The sequence below is a fragment of the Canis aureus genome, chromosome 4, assembly GCF_053574225.1.
Source record: "Canis aureus isolate CA01 chromosome 4, VMU_Caureus_v.1.0, whole genome shotgun sequence".
NCBI classification, from domain to species: domain Eukaryota; kingdom Metazoa; phylum Chordata; class Mammalia; order Carnivora; family Canidae; genus Canis; species Canis aureus.
Window position 1 is genome coordinate 33,611,325 of NC_135614.1, and position 17,464 is coordinate 33,628,788.

Here is a 17,464-nt window from a genome sequence, read left to right on the forward strand (position 1 = left end):
CCCCCCACCCCTGCATGTGTTCAGTGAACACACTCTGTGTGCCTGGCATTGTTCTATTGTTCTCCTTGTTCTAGGAACAAGGTCCCTATTCTCCATGAGCTTATATTGTAATGCAGAAGATGAGCAAGGGGAAAGGCATCAGAAGGGAGCGAGAGACCCAAACTCAGCTTTGCTCTGACTTCTAGAGTTCACAACATACAAAGGCCCCTTCCTGCCTTTTGTTTTTGAATTTGGATCTTTAATGAAAACTGGTACATCAAGCTAAATTACAACGACTAGAAGATGTCCAGATCTCGCAAGACCAAGGATCATTTATTTTCTCTACATCTAGTGATTTTAATCATCACCTTAACAATGGTTTTGAGACATACATTTTTGCATTTCACTTACGTTTTTTCAAGATAATGCAACAAAGCAAATAAATTATCCCGATAATTGCACAGACCTTACTGTCCAAGAGGCTAATACCGGTCGAGATCATAAAAGGGGTACCTCTGCATAATGGACCATGGCTTTAGTTAGACCCCTGGTATAGGAAAGTGTGAATCTGGCCCTTGAAGTGCAGTTTAATGGTGATAGTGTGTGTAGAATCAACATGGTGAAAATACACAAGATCCGAAATCCCAAATGGGGCTTAGAATACATAAGAACAGCTCACTTTTTGTTATATTATTACTTTGAAATATGATTATCTTAGAGCATTTATTCTTCAAAATGAACTTTAGAACTGTTTGCTCCTAGCAAAAAATTCTGAGATAGTTTCTGTAGATATGTTTGATGAGAATTTATATCTTATGTTTCCTAAATGTACATCTTTTATGAGTCAGTAATTTGTTTGCTTTCTTCACAGAGTCACCACAATTTTTAAAGAAATTTATTATTACATATTTTTTTGTCTATTATCACTGATTGCTGGTACAAAGAGAAAGTTGTTTTGTATTCTTCACTTATAAGCTGACATCTTACTGAAATTTCTTATCATGATTAATAAAGTTTGTCATTTAATGCTTTTCTATTTCCATAGTACATATAATCTGCAAATAATGATGAATTTCCCAGCCTTTTCCAATTTCCAGAAATCTCTTGAAGAGTGGTTTATATATGACATGTTATGGACCTGATTTAATAGAAATGTTTCAAGTATTAAAATGATGATTATTATATTATTTATAATTGTTATTTTTATTATTATGATGGTTTCAGGGTGACATTTATCATCTAAAAGAAGTGTCATTCTAATTTTAGTATTATCAGCAGGAATAGATATTTTGCTTTGTGCTCTGTTAAATGTCTTTTCACTATAAAACGATATAACCACATTTGTTTTCTTCTAGATCTATTAAAATATCATTAGATATTACCAGATTTCCAAGTTCAACCATCTGTGAATGTCTTATTTATTGGATAAACATTACTTGGTTATGGTGGCGTGTTTTTTTTTTTTAAGATTTTATTTATTTATTCATGAGACACAGAGAGAGAGAGAGAGAGAGAGGGAGGCAGAGACACAGGCAGAGGGAGAAGCAGGCTCCGTGCAGGGAGCCTGACGTGGGACTCCACCCCCAGACTCCAGGATCGTGACCTGAGCCAAAGGTAGACGTTCAACCACTGAGCCACCCAGGCATTCCAGTTACGGTGTTTTGGTAAAAATCTTTGGCTCATTTTTATATAGAAACTTGATCTAAAAATAATGAGAAATGTTTTATACAATGTTTTATACATTACTATTTTGTGTTATCATTGACATCTTTTAAGGTGGTATGCTACCTCCCTAAAGTGAATTGAAAAGTATTCCTTTTTAAGTAGTCTATTATACCTATAAAAGCATTAAAATCTTTGTTCTTCAAAGTTATAAGCAATTTTTGTCTGAATTAATTATTTGAACTGGCCAATTTTAAAAAATGGCCATATTTTGAAAACTTTAAAAATTACTCTCATGGACTCTTGGTAAATTTGAAAAAAAAATCTGTTTGTTTATCCTTCTGTCTCCAAACATGTAATTACTTCTGCATAAATATAATAAATGATTTTGGTATACAAAATAGCATTAAGAATGAAAAGATGGAAATGCCCAGGTGTTACAAATAAAAAGGAATCTCAGAATTAGGGCAAAAGTTAAAAGCTGAAGCTAAAATTGCTCACAGGCTTATAAATTTTGGAGCTACAGAAACTATGGGCATAAATTTGCAAAGTAAAATTAAATAAAATTAGATGATCAGAAATATTAAAATAAAGAGTAAAGACATGTTTCAAGGACAAAATGTAACATTAAAAAAAAATGACCATATCAGGCTACCAGCAAAATCTCATCCAATTTCAAAGAATCATTATCCTATGTTATTTTTATCATAATGAAATAAATTAGAAATCTTCAATTAAATGATAATCTAATCCCTATATAGTAGGGATCCCAAAAAAGGATACCTTAATTATTCTATGGTTTAAGAAAAAAGTATAATAGAAGTTATAAAATATCCCTTTTTAAACAGTAACAAAAGTAATATGTGCTAAAGACTTGTGACTTGCAGTTAGAGCAACACATAGAAATTTCAGCATTAAATTCAGTAATAAAAAGAAAAAAGGAAATAGGGATGCCTCAGTGGCTCAATGGTTGAGTGTCTGCCTTTGGCTCAGGTTGTGATCCCGGGGTCCTGGGATTGAGTCCCATGTTGGGCTCCCGGCATGGAGCCTGCTTCTCCCTCTACCTGTGTCTCTGCCTCTCCCCCTGTGTATCTCATGAATAAATAAATAAACTCTTTAAAAAATAAAATAAAAGTAAATTCATAGTATATTAAGATAAAGTTGAATTCATAACAGAATTAGGATAGTAAAATACCAGAAAAATTCACCTTCTTAGAATTTAAGAAAAATAAATTATGATAACCACAGAAGGACAATAGGATGTTAAGATACAGGAAAAAATATTTTATAGGATAAATGCATGTTCACATAAAAAGCATTAGTTTGGTTCCTTATCTCACACCATACACAAAAATTAACTCAAACTTTATCATAAACTTAGGTGTAACAGAAAAGCTATAACGCTTTTAGAAGAAAATATAGGAGTAAATCATGATTTTTCTTAGATAAGAATATCTTCATTATAGCACCAATAGAAAACGTTGTAAGATTGGTAGGTTGCACTTAATCAAAACTAAAAATGTTTTTGCTTTAGAGAATCCCATCAAGAAAGTGAAACGACAACTCACAGAATGGGAAAATTATTTGCAAATCATATATCTAATAAGAGAATTATATCAGATTATATTTATTTTTTAAAAATCAATTACTAAGAAGATAAATCATCCAAGTATAAATAGTCAAAGGATTTGAATAGACATTTTTCCAAAGAAGATTTTAAAAGTGACAAAGAGGGAGACCTGGATGGCTCAGTCAGTTAAGTGTCTGCCTTACGCTTGGGTAAAGATCCTGGGGTCCTGGGATTGAACCCTGCACTGAGGCGTCCTGTTCAGTGGGGAGCCTGCTTCTCCTTCTCCCTCTGCCGCTCCCTCTGCATGTGCTGTCTCACTCTTTCCCCCATAAATAAACAAAATATCTTTAAAAACAAATAAAAATGACAAAGAAATTCATAAAAAGATGCTCAATCCCATCAGTTATCAGAGAAACACAAAATGAGATAGCACTTCATAAACAGTAGGATGACTATAGTTTTAAAAAAAGACAGAAAATAACAAGTTTTGATAAGGATGGGGAGAAATTGAGACCCTCATACATTGATGGTAGGAATGTAAAATGATGCAGCCCTTTGGAAAAGTTTGACTATTCCTCAAAATGTTCAACATAGAGTCCCATATGATGCCCCAAATCCACTAAGTCTCTACTCAAGAGAAATGAAGATATATGTCCACATAAAGACCTATATACACAAATGTGTGTAGCAAACTTAATCACAAGAGACTAAAGGTGGAAATAGCCACATGTCCATGAATGGATGAACACATATGTGACTTGTAGCATTTCATGTAATGGAATTTATTTGCTAATAATAGAGAATGAAGTAATGAATCTTAGAAACACAAAATATGTGAGGTGAAAGAGCCAGTACCAGTTGCATGTCATATGATGCTATTTATAAGAAATGTCCAGAATAGACACACCTATAGAAACAGAAAGTATATTAGTGGTTGCTTAGGGCTGGGTGGGAATTGTGTGTATGAGAGAGGAAGAACTTATTTAATTTAAACAAATTAAAGTATTTGTTATTGAAGATTACAAGATTACTTTGGCGTGATAAAAATGATCTAAAATTATTATAGTGGTCGTTATACTCTAAACCTACTAGAAAATATTAAAAACCATTTTAAATATGTGAACTTTATGGTATGTAAATTATATCTCAATAACACTGTTTATTTTTTAATTAAGATCTACTTGGGAAAATACATTACATGAAGTTAGTACTTAATAATTTTTGCTATATGACGTTGAAAATGACCATCAGTGGTATCTGTATTTGAGCTAACTGCTAGTTTTCTTGGTTCCAATAATAAATTAACATAATTTAAAAAGCCCAAGATTGGATGTGTGTGTGTGTATGTGTGTGTGTGTGTATAAATTTAAGGGACACTTATGACTGAAAAGTATTCTCAGAGAAATAGGAATAGATATGTAATTTCTGGGGTGCCTGGGGGCTCAGTTGGTTAAGCATCTGCCTTCGGTTCAGGTCATGGTCTCCTGGTCCCAGGATGGGGCCCAGCATAGGGCTCCCTGCTTCGTGGGGAGTCTGCTTCTCCCTCTTCCCACCCAATCCCCCTGCTTGTGCTCTCTTTCGCTCTCTGTCTCTCAAATAAATAAACTAAAAAGTCTTAAAAAGAAAAAAGGAAGTGTAACTCCTCAAACTGATGAAGTATATCTTACAAAACATATTGCAAACCTAACCAGCAAAAAGAACATCAATGAAGGAATAGATAAAAGTGCTATATTCATAAAGTGAATAAACCCAACAATTTAAATAACTGAAATACTGTGTTGTATTAACTTAAATTTATCTCAAAAGTATAAGATTAGATGAAAAAGTGAAGTTATAAAGATTACATAAATTAAGTCACATACATAGGTATGTCTTTATGGATTAAAAAAATATATACAGTAATGGCTTTAAAACACGGACCAAAATTATGCAAACAAATGCACAACAATATTTGCTTTCAAGGAAAAAAAGGAAGGGGGTGGAACTACAGAGAATAACAAAGAGGCTTTAGATTTATCAGCAATGTTCTATTTATTTAATCAAAACATTTTAAGATACAAAGATAAATAGCCCACTATCCCATGTAGTGGATACATGGGCATATGCCATTATCTGTAATTTACTGTGGTTTAAAATGTACAAATTAATTTCTAGATGATATTTTTTATGATCAAAATGTCCTTTCCAGATTGCTAAATTATATTTTTAAAGAATAATGCTATTTAAAATTACTAAATTTCTATGTTGGGTGAAATAGGTGATGGAGATTAAAGAGTACACTTACCATGATGAGCACTTAGTGACCAGAACTGCTGAATCGCTATATTGTACACCCAGCTTTATGTTAACATCCTGGAATTAAAACACGGTAAAATTTTATTAGTACTATTAGTTTAAATGCATTATCTATTTCCTCCTATAAAATTCATGCACATGCTACTTATTAATACGGAAGTGTTTTTCCTTTTAAAAAAATACACTAAATGGACAGTCTTTTTACATAGAATCATGGTGTGCTCTTATAATGCAACACTGACTTGATTTTCAGGTTACACATTTTAAAACTGTAGCTATAGACAGTAATCTAGGAACGGTAACCCTAAGAATGCCAAAACGATTTCATTTCCCCTAAGAAGGAATCGAATACAGTATCCAGTGTAAAGAATACCTCTGTGTATAATCGTAACACTTGTTTCTGTGAAAGGTTTCCTTTCCCCTTGGTGATGCTTTGTTCAGCCTGGTTAGATCAGCTTTTGAGGTTTTAGTAATATGTCAGTACGATTTTGGAACAAAGGGAGGAACCAAAAGGAATTTAAAAAATCAATTAACATGTGCTTGAAGCAACATAACATACATTTTGGTTTTAGCTTTATCACAAGAAGTCACAAAAGTATTCAGAAACAGTAGAATATTTTATGACCAGCCACCCTAATGATGCAGCTCTGTTAAGTCATGTGAAATTAAGAACATGGTGATTACCCTGCCAAGTTTTTCATTTTTTCCTGAGAAGATTTTAGTCATATATTTCAAATTTACATAGTTCTAATAGTATTATCACTTAATTCCAATTTTGTATTAAGATATATCTCCTGTGTAAGTAAAGTTTTCTCTTTATTCATTTCTGTATCCTGAGGATACACAAGATAACCTAAAGCAGATGTAAGGTGTAAGGTGCAGAAGCCTTAATAAATATCTGCTGAATTGATGAATTAATACACTGAATTCTAGAAGCATTTTCTTTCTTGATATAAAGCATTTCTATTAGTATATAGCGGAATTAATCTGTTCAATGAGTTCTCCCTCCCTGCTATCTTCAAGGCATGTTTGCCTTTCTGTTTTACTCTTCTAAATCGGGCATTGCTTCCTCACATTATTTGTTCAGGATGTTCTCTACCCCTCCCCCGATCTCCCTTGCCTTGCACAGAGGGAAAAATGCATATTGCCTCAATAGCACTAGTTGAGGCAAAAACATTTTGCTACTTGTGGCATATGCAGACTTTTAAAAAAATGATATAATGCATGAAAGCATTAAGCTCTCATGTTACTAGTTGGTCTAGGGGAGATCAGGGAGGAAGAAAGACATTCCACTTAGTTCAGGTTCCTTCTGGAGGGAACACAATATATATTATTTTAAGCTACATCCATAGTATGGGTTATAGGTGCTTGTTTAAGTTTTAAGTCTCTACAATTTTGTTCATTTTAAAAATGTAGAGAATGGATCCTTATTTTATACCTGATTAGAGATTAAACATAGGTGGATACATATTAAACACTGAACTTCCCACAGTATTAGGAGTAAAACCTATACTCTACTCTTACGCTTGATTATATGGAGGCTGGAAATGGTTTCTAAATATCTTAGGATTCAGGAATAATACAAGTAATTTGTATTTACACAGAAATTTAATGTTTTAAACAATGCCTACATGTATTTAATGTCGGATCAAGTACGTAAAATGTAGGTGCACACACAAACCTAGGACTCCTGGCACCTTCCATTCCACCTTGCTGGGTCCAACTACAGCTTCCCTCTTTGTTTCTCTAAAAGATTCAAAATGACCCTCTAGAAACACTAGAAAACTTAGGCTCTATTGTTTCTACCTACTGCTTTGTACTTGCCTCCAGAGGTACTGTATTGTGGATACTAAGTAAATTAATGATAAAACAGAATTTTTGCAGAGATTATTTGATAAGTTTAGGGTTTAAATACTTTTAAAATTGTAACTCTGTGTGTTGAAAAATGTTTCTGGGATGCAGCGGCTCTGTGGAAAGTTCCCAGGGAAGAGGTTTTACAAAACACACTCTGATACATGCAACCATATCCAGTTCTAGTGCTATCCAACTGCTATGTGTGGAATGTAAAATTCTAGTGTGACATTAATATAGCTTTAAAAATAAAAGATATTCTGCATATGTTGAGTATATTGTTTCTAAAGTGAAGTCATCTAAGAAAAGTCCTAGTTATTTCCAAGTCTTGTTGAAGTCTTTTCAAAATCCTTATGTAAAGTTAACTAAACAACTGAGATAAAGGTACATGCCAATGGTATTACATTATATGTCAAGAAAGGGAAGAGATTGGATTACTAATTTTTATGATTTGCCCACTCAAAATCTTACCTAGTGCTTCTTAGGGTTCTCCACATTTTTCCTTTTATCTCCAAACTCAAGATATGTTCACAACAGGCTTGTATGCAGTACAAAATAAAAGGTAATTGAAGGTAAAACCCCTTCCTGCATTTGTTCTATTAAACCTGAGTTCCAGCATGAAATTTTATAGGGCAGGGAGCTGGGAAGAGACAGCAGCATTGAGGAAAAGTCACGCTAACCTTGACCAAAAAAAGAAGACCTGGGGTCCTTGCACAGGAGGTATCTGAGATCCACAAATTGTAGGGTGGCGTTCACACTGCTACACAGGCCAAAGAGGGGTATCGCTTCATGGGCACCCAGGGAGTTAACAACTGCCAGGGCAAAACAGGAGCCACGAAGTGCTGGGCTCACAATACTTCTTATTAATTACTTTGGTACAGACTCCTTGTGTGTGTCCAAGAGGGTAAAAACATCAATCATTCATGCTAAGCTAAACCAAACAACTGTTGACAATAATGATTAAAAAGGTGAATTTAGAGTTGCTTATGCGGGGGGAGGGGAACAGAGATAGTGGAAAAGGAATAATTATACAATGCAGTCATGGAGAAGGCACAGAAAATTTTCACCAAAGCTCAGCCAAGCTCTAGAGACTTGAGCTCAGGTGTACGTGAGGACTAAGCCAGGTTGGCCTATCTTGCTGAGGTCTAATGGGCCGTGGCAGGACGTGTTCATGGCAGAAGTAAGATCCCTCTGTGCATGAAGAATCTCCAGATATAGGCTCAGAAGGTTAAATTAAGTTTTCCCAAATTTCTTTTCTCCTATCAAGTATTCAAGGTACTTTGCATTTCTTAACTAAAGAGTTAAGAAAACCTGCCTAGAAGGCAGTTCAGAGGGGAAAAAAAAAAATTAGTGCAATACTTAAAAATGTGAGGTCAAAATAACCTCTCAATAATTTTACCCATTTCCCAGTCCAAACTCCATGCCAAAGCTTATACTTTCAATTCTTTGAAAGTTTGTTCTGCATTGCTGGCTGGGCTGGTTTTTTTTGTTTTTGTTTTTTTGTTTTTTTTGTTTTTTGTTTTTTTCTTTTTGACCTCTTCTGGTCATATTTGATAAGAAGGGTGGTGATGATAGCCTGGAATCCACTTAAGTGAGGTGTCAGAGACTCTGAAGGCATTTCTCTTTCAGCTCTAAATATCCTCTCCATTAAACCTTTATACTTCCCCAAATCATATTGTCCTTCTCCCTTCTTCCCTGCCAAAGCCACCCTTTATCAGCAGCATCACTAGCTTGGGAACCTGCAGCTGAAACCAGAAATGCAGGAGACTCTCAACCCCATTAGCTAGAGCGGCCAGGCATTCAATAAATAATTGTCATTTTAACTTTGTTCTGTGGTTCTCAATGTATCAGACTTAAGAAAAAAGTGGTAAACTGGAATTATAACATAGACAAGTGTGATGTCTAGTACAGATACTGTACAAGTGCAGTACCTGGCTTAATGTCTCCTGTAAAATTTCAGTTGACTTTGTAAAGTCTGACTTAAAAAAAACCAACATTACCACCAACAGAGTGTCAAAAGTGCACAATTTCACACAGACTTGGGTCTTCAGTTTGGCTTGTAGTGTCTGATCTTGAAGAAGAAAATGATAACATTTATTAACTGACATTAAAAATGTTGAATAAGGGACACCTGGGTGGCTCAGTGGTTGAGCAACTGCCTTTGGCTCAGGTCATGATCCCTGCCTCTTTCTCTGTGTGTCTCTCATGAATAAATAAATAAAATCTTAAAAAAATATATGTTGAATAAAAACATAGACTATATAGCTAACTCAAAATAAAAGAGAGAAAAATATAGTAATTTGTATAGAGCCCAGAGAATCCGTGTAAATGTTTCAAATAATTATATTTTAAAAATCATAAACTTTAAAAAAAATCCCATTAAAAAAGTAGGATTATATTTTGTAAACACATAAACATATGTTTTGTTTATGCTAAACATTGCTAAACATTGGAAGTGCACAAAAGGTTAGGGGTGCTCATTGCTGGGCGGTAACCTGAAGGTTGTTCATTTTATTCTTTATATTTTTCGGTATTTTAAAAATTACTTTTAATGAGCATGAAAAAATCTATAATCAGAAAATAAAGCAAAACAGAAAATGCACCATATAGGTAACGAAAATGCATTTCAGTAGGTTTTAAAGACTATATTATATTTCTTAATTTGGTTGTTGGTACTTGGGTCTTTGTTTTGATGATGATGATGATGATTTTTTATGATTTACATGTATTATATAACATGCTTAAATCAATTTATAATATTTTGGGGAAGAAAGTAATTTCATGGAAGTCATTCTTTTCATATTTAAAAGTAAACTTCTAGAAAAAATGTATATGTCCTAAAAGTATTACTAAAATTAATGTATTATTATTATTTTAATATTTGATATTATTAAATCATTTAATAGCAATTATTAAATGATTAAATAATAATTGATATTATTAAAATTATAAATTATGTAGTCCTTCATTTGAAAACCAGTTAAGAACAAACAAGAATGGCTATTGTCTTCACCAATATTTCACACTTATCACCATTTCAAGCAGATAAATGTAAAAAATGAAAAATATGAATACTGGAAATGACTAGGTAAAGTTTTCATGACTACAGATGCTATTGGTATGTATCTTAAGATTTAAGAGAATCAATCAAAAACTTCTTACAAAAGAAAAACTATATGAAATTCAATAAATTGGTTTGTTAAAATTTTAATACTGTAACATTGATGGCCTTCCTGTATATCAACTCTATCCAGTTAGAAAATCTGATACAAAGCAGCAGACTTCTTGATATTTGAAATTGGTCATGACAAATACAATGATAATTTTTCTGAGTTTCTTGGTTTGCCTTGACTTCTGATAGAGAAATGGCAGGAAAGCAAATGCAACTGAAATTTGAGCTGCAAGAAATTCGTAAGTCAGGCAAAAGGAAGACATTTTTTTAAACATGTAAATAATAAAGAAGAAATCTTTGTTCACTTTGAGAAAAATATAAGGTTGTTTTCCTTCCTCAATTGCCTTACTGAATTGGTGTTCCACATTATATTTACCTTATATATTTGTTTGCTTATTTTATATCTTATTATAGAAAATTCCAATTATATACAAAATTAGATCTTCTAGTCTAATAAGCATCCAAGTACCCATCACCCAGTTCTATAATAATTAAATCATAGCTAGTTTTGTTTCTTTTATACCCCTATTTATCTTTCTATGAAATGATTTTGAGGCAAATTCCAGATATCATATTTTAGCTGGAATTATTTCAATAAAAGGTGGAAACTCTTTAAAAAAGATTTATTTACTTAATTATTTCTTATTTATTTATTTATTAACAGATATATATAGAGAGAGTGTGTGTAAGCAGGGGGAAGGGCAGAGGGTGAGGGAGATAAGCAGACTCTCTGCTGATTAGGGTGCCCGATGTGGGGCTTGATCCCATGATCCTGAGATCATGACCTGAGCTGAAATCAAAAGTCAGATGCTGAACCAACTGAGCCACCAAAGCTCCCCAAGATAAGAATTCTTTTAACACATTCTCCAGACCACTCTTCAACTAAAAATAAAATAATCCCCTTATTTCATCAAATTTGTCCTATTGACTCATGTTCTAATTTCTGTAATAGTTTGAATCAGAATCTAATAACAAAAATAGAACTTATCCATTGTTTAATAATGTTTTCATATCTCTCTTAATCTATGAGTTCTCCTCCCCAAACTTTTCATTCTCTTCTGATCTTTTTTTTTTTAAGTTTTACTGTAGAGATTGTAAAGTGATTATATCATCAAGAAGTTACTTGTTATGTTCCTCTTCATCTATGTTTCCTCTAAATTAACAGGTTTAGAGTTTGACCTGACTCTGTTTGCAGAGGGGGAAAATATTTCATATTCATAGATAGTATTATATTCCCCCATCAAGGCATATATATAATGTCTAGTTATCTCTATTTTGGTGATGTTAGCGACTACTGAAAAATAATGCTTACATCCATTAATTCATTAAATGCAACAAAAAGAGTGATAATCTAGTTCTATTCTTCTTATATTACCTGGAATGCTTCTATAAATAAAAATTTCCCTTTAACTTCTACTTGGTTACCTACTGGCATATTTTTAATAGCAAAAAAATGTAGACAATTTTTATTTTTTCCAATTAATTACCTGTTTTTTCAAAAAAATAATTTGATTCACTAGTATCTTCCCAAACTGACCAATTTATGTTTATTTACATTTACAATATTACTTTTCAAACTCTGATGAATTGTGTCTATAATTCTTAATAATTTTAATCTGAGTTAATAGTTGAATTTCCCATTTTACATCCTTCTTTTATCTTTTAATGTGTTGTAATTGTCCACCATTATTTATTTGACCAAAGTATAACTATAAAATCTTCATCAAAGTAGATTTAGTAAATCTATCAATGTTGAACATTTTCACAAGTTTTCAAAATTTAATTTTTAAAAGTAATGGTGTAATAAAATGATTTAACATAACTCTTATTGGTCATTTCTTATCATTTTTTTAGATTTAATGAGAAGAGTTTGTTTCTGATAGTATAAGTAATTTATACAAATGCAATGTAAATCACTTCATTTCCCTTAAGAACATTTGTACTTCTTTAAATTCTTAACTGTAGTGCTCAGGAATTCCATATTTTCTAGTACCATGATTGATATACTGTTCTTATTATAAAATGTAATATAAGAAAAATCTTGTCACATAGTTAATAAAAACTTCAATTACTGAACTAGCTAATGTTTTCTCAGCCTTAGGATCTCAGCTCTGATTCTCTTCTTTCCAGAAATGTCTATAAGCACTTAAGAGAGTAAATGTACACATCTAGGTAGTTACTAGAGAATTTCAGGTTTTCCAGCCTAATCTTTTTTTAAAGATTTATTTATTTTAGAGAGTGTGCACAAAACAGTGCAGGTTAGGGGTTGGAAGTGTGGAGAGGCAGAGGGAGAGTGAGAGTCTCAAGAAGACTTCCCATTGAACCTGGAGCCCAACTTGGGGCTCCATCTCAAGACTCTGAGATCATGACTTGAGCCAAAATCAAGAGTCAGACACTATATCAACTGAGCCACCCAGGTGCTCCTAGCCCAACATTTCTTTATGCCACATTATGACATGGCTTTTTGAAGAAATGTTCTATGTTCCTTCATGTGTCTTGCCAATGAAGGAGTAGCTGTAGAGGAATTGCCAGGTAGTCCCCAGATTAGATACAAGTGGAGAATGTAATTAATCAGAATGGGAATAAATAGCTGGTCTAAGACATTATATATTTATTTGATTGGAATATATGAATGGCGGATGCCTCTCCCTAGATCTCTATGTACGTTTCATGATATAATGCTCTTCTTGCCTAGCTTACTATAGTTTTGTTCTTGTATAATTCAAGAACTAGACAAATCCATTGTTGTTGACAGGAAGTTCTCATTGTCTGCAGACAGACAAAATCTAGGGCAGATTGACTCTTGCTACGTAACCTAATCCACTTGTAAGCAACCACTCTCTAGCACATTCTATCAGTTATTGCCCCAGTAGAGAGCAGATGGTAGAGTCGAATTGGATACTTAAAGAATTTCTAATAAAAGATCTGTTAGCAAAGGTGTCACAGAGTTTTAGGGAAACTGGTACAAAATCGTGCAATACCCTATGCTAGTGACAGCAGAGACCTACTATAATTTCCTGAAAAGTTTCCTTTTCTCAGTTACAGGACTTAGTAATTTTAACTCATATATTTCCATATATTCTGAGATCAGACAAATAAATAAATACATACACAGAATAATGGCAACCAGTTTTCTGAATTAAACATATGGAAAGGAGAAGATTAGAATGAATCCATTAGTATTAGATTAGATATGCAGTTCCCAAGATAAACTGGTAGACCTTCCCTTGGTCTATTTTCCAAGAAGGCCCAGAAGCAGCAATGCAACCAAAAGGAGGACACCTTGAGCTCCTAAGAGGAACCAGAGCTCCAGGGAGAAATGACTGATTCTAGAGGTGGGGCACTGAAAGTACAAGAGGAGCCTAGAATGTTGTGTTGAGTCTCAAAGTAAGGAAATGCTCAAGAAATGACAGGACACATCAAGAGGACCTCCTAGAGCCAAGTCTGACAATTTTACTTGAAAACACATGATAGTAGCAGATTATATCCCCAGTGAATACAATTAAAATGCTGATGTAAATAAAGTCCATGCTGGTGTAAATAAAGAATAACTAAATTAATGGAAGAAAAGGAAACGGAAGAACTGATCACCTGAATCTAAAGAAAGCCACATAGTGGGAACTGTGTGGCCTTTGATACAGGGATGGAGCTCACCAGTGGTGACCCATAAGGGAGAAAGCTGGAGGGCAAAGAATAGCCTAACTGCCTCTCCTCTACCCCTCAGGTCTCCCACTGGTGCCTCCCATTGATGGATCCTCCATGGACTCTAGAGGTCAAGGCAGCACCTTGATGCAATCTATACAGGTCACATTCCTGGAGAATTCAGAGTTGGACGACAGAATGATTTGTGAATCTTCAGGAGTGAAAGGAGACAACCAGTGAACTCTTTTTGCCACAGAGACTTTTCCAAAATAACGAATTTGGCCTTTTTGTTTTCTTTCATGAAATATTTATTGCCAAAAGACAGGGCTTCGGGAAAGTCAAATCTCTTCACAACTTGGTCTCAGCATATCTTTTTGCTTTTCTCTACCATTGTCTTCCTCTCCCCCATACACAAAGCTCCAACCTTATCAGACTATATGCTGTTTTTGAAGCCACTCGCTCATATCACTGTGGCTTTACCTACTTGTGTTTTCCCTTGCTTGGACTGCACTCTGATCATTATATCACAGAAAATCTCCTACAAATTCTTAAAGGTCTAAGTCAGATAGAACTTCACTTCTATTCTCCTCAACCATCGTGAGGCAAATAAAGTTTCCCTTATTTTCATTAGGCAGGGATAATTGATCAGAGCTTTGTGTTCCAATGACACTTATTCAAAAATCAATTAGCAATACTATATAGTATCACATCTATTTTTTTTAAAAGACTCCCTCCCGGCTGAACTGAGATCTTCCAACATGTTCCTGATAATAGAGTTCAGGTACTCTATAAATAGCTGTGGAGATGAATATATGATGTTTCAAGTTATACAGAAATCTGATTCTCACACTCTTTTTCAGAAAACCCCACATTTAGACTCTCTTTAATTTTTAAAGAGTCAATTTCTTGGAACATTAGATACCTTCATCACCACATAGCTATTTTAACTAGACCATCAGCTCTTTTACTTATTAAATATGCAATATTTTCTTTAAACAAAAAACTCCATTTCTGGGATCCCTGGGTGGCACAGCGGTTTGGCGCCTGCCTTTGGCCCAGGGCGCGATCCTGGAGACCCGGGATCGAATCCCACGTCGGGCTCCCGGTGCATGGAGCCTGCTTCTCCTTCTGCCTATGTCTCTGCCTCTCTCTCTCTCTCTCTCTCTCTCTCTCTGTGTGACTATCATAAATAAATAAAAATTAAAAAAAAAAACTCCATTTCTAAAAATATTGAAAAAGCTCCAAGATACTACAGAAAAGTTTATGAATATCTTGCATTTATATAACTAACATTGAAAATTGTATACATATATAGTTACTAATATAAATACATATACATCACTCACATATACAGATGTGTGTGTGTGTGTTTGTGTGATTTATTGGATTTGATTATGGCATAACATTGTATAGAAGGAATAACAGGGCTTCTATGTACCCCAATCATAGATAAAGAAATGGAGAAGCAGCAAGGTTAAATAACTAGCTCAAGGTAAAATATCTTTCAATGATGGGTCAAGACAGAATATTCATGTAGATACTACTTTCTTGGAAGAAGTTTGTGAAAACAAAAAATAGAGGACTTGTTAATATAAAGGCAGACTTTCCAGGCAAGGGTCTTGGGAAAAAGCCAAACCTCCTGCTATTAAATTTGGAGTATCTGCATTAGACTCCCTCTTTTCCCTAGAAAGAATCAGCAAAGATTGAAAAGGGAGAACAATTTTCTCTTGACACAGCTTCTTGACACAGGTCATGAGTAAACGTCCCTTTTCTGTACAAGGAATACCATCCTGCTAGCCTAAGGAGATTAATGCATGTCCTAAGTGAGAGCGATCTGTTTTCTTCCTCACTGACCAGCTCAGGCTGGGGGAAATGAATTGTGGCTAATTTTATGCACAAGAGAAATTGTTGCTCTTACTAGAATTACTGGATTAAATTGGAGATTTGTTCAGGTTAACTCCTTGGTGATTACTACTGGAAGAAGTGTTTTATTTTGGCAACTTTGTCATAGGAAACAAATAATCTTAAGCCGGTTCCAAGATAAGAAAAGTTTATATGAATATCTATATGAAAAATTAGACTTTTATAAAACATTTTAAGAACAGAAACACTGGGCAGCCCTGGTGGCTTAGTGGTTTAGCGCCGCCTTCAGCCCAGGGCGTGATCCTGGAGACCCGGGACCGAGTCCCATGTCGGGCTCCCTTCATGGAGCCTGCTTCTCCGTCTGTCTGTCTCTCTCTCTGTGTCATAATTAATTAATTAATTAATTTAAAAAAAATCTTAAAAAAAAAAAAACAGAAACACTACAGAAGGAATCTAAATTCTTGGAACTAGAGGGAAAGTCTAGACATGAGGTAGCTCCAGGTACTTTTAGTAGCAGAAGTCACAAGGTCGGCTATGAACATGAACACAGTTAAATTCTATAAGTGTTTCTTTCTAGTCTGATAATAACTCTCCTATTTTCAGTGTTTCTTAACTTAAATTTTCATGAGTCAGACCTGCTGGTCTGGAGTTGTGCTTCTTAAAATGTAATATGAATATGAGTCACCTGGGAACCTTGGTAAAACGCGTATTGATTCAGGAGGTCTTGATTAGAGTTTGAGATTTTGCATTTCTAATAAGCGACCTGGTAATACCAAAGATGGTTGTTCACAGACCCTGGTCTATGTCGAAAGGGAGAGTATCTTACCGAGTTAGGCAATGGGTGTATTAGATCAGTTTAAGGGCTTGACTGTCCTTAGGTCATGTATCCATCATTGGTACAATCATCTGCAGCCAGGGCTTGGGGACAGAGTCCTTATTGAATATTTGGGGGTTATCGGAGAGAGAAAGTTCATCAAACACAGGCCTGAGATTGGACTGGCATTCTAAATTATGCCTCCCATAAGCAGTTGTTTTCACCTGAGTATGAGTTGTATTTCAGTATCTTTGTCTACTGGCAATCACTGAAGTTCAAAAGAGAGACACTCTGAGTCTCTGTACTCACCATATTACCTCCTGCTTTAATTCTCAAATATGTAGAAATAATTCCCCCCATTTTCCTAGAGTCTACTGAATAGTGGGGAGAATTGTACTTACCAGTAGTTTCACTAAAAATGTGTCACTTTTAAAAAAGCAACAACTTTGGTAATTAATATGTGTTAGCAAAGGCTGTGGTTTCAAAATTCTTTTTCTACGTATCATGTAAGAATCAGAAGCTGGAATGTTTAGTGTGTATTTTCCATCCTGAAAATGGAATGATCATCCTAAAATCTACATTTCATCTGATCACAGTCATTGATGATTCACTTCCA

The 17,464-nt window shown here is 34.3% G+C and overlaps 1 long non-coding RNA gene across 1 annotated transcript in view; it reads right to left on the bottom strand.

Annotated features, from left to right (window-relative positions):
* Positions 1–5,442: 5,442 nt before the first annotated feature.
* LOC144311842 (uncharacterized) overlaps positions 5,443–17,464 on the bottom strand; it is a 35,781-nt gene continuing 23,759 nt past the window's right edge. The window contains exon 3 of the long non-coding RNA XR_013377343.1: positions 5,443–5,563. This is a non-coding gene — a long non-coding RNA (uncharacterized LOC144311842). The remainder of the gene's footprint in view (positions 5,564–17,464) is intronic.